General features: G+C 46.7%; 1 pseudogene; it reads left to right on the forward strand.

Moving 5' to 3' along the window:
- The first annotated feature begins 1,282 nt into the window (after positions 1-1,282).
- LOC116853416 lies at positions 1,283-2,494 on the forward strand (annotated as a pseudogene).
- The last annotated feature ends 1,333 nt before the right edge of the window (positions 2,495-3,827 follow it).

The raw sequence follows: 3,827 nt of genomic DNA on the forward strand, positions 1-3,827 counted from the left end.
TCTGTTCAGCGGAGTGCCTCGAAAGACTGCTTTCGCTGAGCTTTTCGTGCGGTCTTTTATACTTCTTTTAACATGCTATTATGTTGTGATCTTTGCGGTCGGTCGGTGATGTTTACATCGGTTTGTCGCGTTCGGTTTCGTGACGAGTCGTTTGATTATCGTTATCCGGTTCTCGTTCTATTTCTATTTCTATTTGTTTCGCGAACGGCTCGTTACAAGCTCACGGTGCGAAAGAAAACGAGAGAGAAGAGACGCAGAGCATAAAGAGTGTGTATTTGCGTGCTTTTATATTCGTCCACTTCACAAATTCTAACAACGACAGAGACGGCAATGATGTTGACGTTGCAACACGACGACGAGAACGACGTTACATGAAGCAAGTACCGCGCTCGACGAGAGAGAACAGTAACGAATAATGCAACAGCGAAAACTGATCTTCGGCCGGTATCGCGACCTCTCGCTTGTCGGAACGTGTGTACCTTATTTCCGTCTCCATTTGTGTCGAACCGTCTATCGCGCTTTAGCCTATATCTACCACCCCCGGCAGAGCACGCTATTCCTCATGGACCGACTTCTCCCCCGACTAGCTGCGGCGGCGGTGACGGCAACGTAACCACGTTTACACACGGCAATATTTACTGCTGCGCGAGATACGAATCGGCACCATACGCCGCGCCAATGTTGCGGCGTACGTATCTTTCTTTCTCTCTCGTCGTATCACGCCGAAACCGACGACGTGCGGCGGTGTCGTCTTGTCATCGTATCCGGGTGAGGAGGCGAGATCCAGGCCTCTGCTGTTTTCTTATCGGTTGATTCTCTCTCGCTCTCTTTATCTCCAATGTCTTGTTCACTCTCCAGTTTCATCTCATTGTTCACCGAATTGCCTTTCGCGGAACGTACGCGATTTCGCGACGCGAGTTACGGCGTGTGAGCGCGCCACACGGCTTCGTTCGCGCATCTTCGACGTCGTACTCGTCGTCTTCATTGTTATTTCTCGCCTTTCTCTCTCGGCTACTCTCTCATTCCATCTATCTATAGCGTAGCTACAATTGAAATTCCTCGCATGTTTGCAGGCAGATGAGATCGGTAGTGGTAGTCGGTTGGTGAATAGTGCGATTTAGAAACGTTAATCGATCGACGTAGAGAGCGGCAAATCGCACCTAGCAAGGAGGAAAAGGAGGAAAAGGAGGAACAGGAAGAAGAGCGGCCACGTGAGTGTGAACTTGCGCGAAAGTGAAGAAAGGTTTACCCAGAACGCACGGAAAGATCGTAGTAATTCAAAATGGATCGTTATCCGTTCAAACTGGATTTCACGATGCAATCCCCTATGGATCACGGTCGTGATTGTAGCAGATCATGGGCACGTGACCACCGTACAATAAACGACAGGACACACATCGACGAGAACGTAACTAATGACCAGCCGACTGACAACACTCGCCTCATCATGGATGAGGGAAGCCGCACCACCATGCAGGTGATGGCAGCGGCGCCGAGGAACGGCCAATCACGCCTAGAGAAGCGTCACATTAAGATTTTTTTGCTGGCGGAAAATGTAAGCGCCATTGATCGCATCCACGGTGGCGAGAGTAAAGCCTCTGTTGCTCGAGATATCGGAGTCGCGAAGTCGACATTGCGCGGATGGTGCAAATCAGAACACAAAATTCACAGCCAGTGCAACAATATAGCAATTGAGATGGGTCCGCGACACTCGCCAGTGAACATCGGTCGCTCAATGTCGGCAAATGGCCGACAATCTGTTGGCAGTCGGTATTCAAGCAACAGTTGACAATCACCTGCTATACCAGACGAAGACGCTCCGGTGGTAAAAAAGGCGAAAATAGATCGTACCAGTCGGCAGAACATTCCGCAGACTATATTGCCAGGCCCATCAACTAGTTCGGCTGGTAGTTTCATAGGCCACAATTACAATTCAGATTATGCTGCTGCTTTGTTTGCACCGATGATTTCTAGTGCCCAGTCCAATACATATACAATATGGCCCACTCTGAAACATATAATGTCACGCAAAAACTACGTTAGCTTGGTGGAGAACAGGTAACAATATACCAGAACAAATAATACCACATTACCCACAATAGCCAGTAGTACGATTGTTAGTAATTCCGCTATCAACACTAGCAGCATTAATGGCGTTCGCAACACGATGGGAAATATGATCGGTAACGTTACGGGGAACGCATTGGACTATACTACCGGTAATAGAAACATCGCCGTGACGCCAACCCAAGGTATCTCCAGCTCGTACACGCGAAAATCATCAAGTGTGACACCTGCGGCTGAGGCATCCACAACACCAGCTCAAGCATCATCACTGCCAAAGAAAGCTAATTGCACTCGTGAAAGTAAAAAGACTAATATAGATTTAGCTTTGAGCAATAATAATATCATCGGTAACATTGTCGGCGATAACAGCAGCGAGAACAGGGCTCGCAGTCACAGCAGTAGTATATGTACAGCTTCCGTGAGATAGGGCGTGGCCTATTTTTCGGTGGTGAGGGTAAAAGTTGGCGCCAGTGTGTCAGGGGTGGAGGAAGGGGGACCAGGAGGTCAGATTAGGGTGAGTCGAGAGTGTGGGAGGGTCCCAAAATGGAATGATGGGGGGAATTTTGCAGGTATGGTGGAGGAGGGTAAAATGTGGAATAAAAATTATTAATATTGGGAGTGGGGGCGGTCGATGTGTCGCCCTCACTATAAATCAGGTGGAATTATTCAGGGTGATTTATGTATATTATTTTATTTCTTTTTATTGCATCGTTTCTTACGGCGTATAAACTTCGTCTCTTGCGGCATGAGCGTTGTCTGGAAGTTCCGAGTTTCGACTGATGAGTGAGTCGAGAAGGAGTAGGCGACGATGGAGGAGCTAGGGGTAGGAGGTAGTCGTCGGTTGCTGACGTATAAGGGCGAGAGTAATTTATGCTATTGGTTCGTTTACTGGTCAGCTATAGATATTCACGGGGATTGGTTTTAACCTGAGGTTCTCCCCCGCCTCGTCACCTACGTCAAGAATATGTGAATGCTAAGTATGACCTGGAAAATTTAGGCGAAAAGGGATTTACTGAACGTTAGGCGAAGGTGTGGAGCTAGTGGGAGAGGGTAGTCGTCATATGTCTCGGCGTGAGAAGGAAGATCTATTGGTTTGTCTAGTGGTCAGCTATGGTTATTCGCGGGGATTGGTTCTTTCCACAGCGCTCCCCGCATCGTCGCTTACGTCGAGAAAAGTTGAGGGGGAGAGGTTACCTGAAAATTATGACGAAAAGATATTTCCTGAAAGTTAGAAGAGCGAGAGAGAGAAATAGAAAGAGAGAGAGAGAGAGAGAGAGAGAGAGAGAGAGAGAGAGAGGCGAAAGCAGGTCTGGACAGCTATGGATATGCGGTGTTCGGTCTCGGTTTTCGAAGAAATATTTTTAAAAGAAAAAATCTACTGTTTATATATATATATATATATATATATATATATATATATATATATATTTGTATATATCATTGGAACCACCGCTTTGCTGTTGCATTAGATACTGTATTAGGTCCATAAACAGCACAAATTTTTTGGCCGCCTGCTCCGCCTTTTCACCTTGGTCGTAGTGATACTGAAGAATGTATCGAATTTTCTCTTTTTTTACCTCCATTTTGGAACGCTGTAACACACAACTGGCTTGACCAAACACAAAACTGTCACAGAACTTTTTTTGAAGCGTAATGTCACCTTTAAATCGCCGTATAGTATGACCCGATGCGATGTATACATCGTGAGATATGGCTCACTAAAGACATCTAGCGGAAAACGCTCAGAACTTTTTACTTCA

This window comes from Odontomachus brunneus, unplaced genomic scaffold (assembly GCF_010583005.1).
Source record: "Odontomachus brunneus isolate Ranch 3 - 2012 unplaced genomic scaffold, Obru_v1 Obru_scaffold_319, whole genome shotgun sequence".
Taxonomy (NCBI): domain Eukaryota; kingdom Metazoa; phylum Arthropoda; class Insecta; order Hymenoptera; family Formicidae; genus Odontomachus; species Odontomachus brunneus.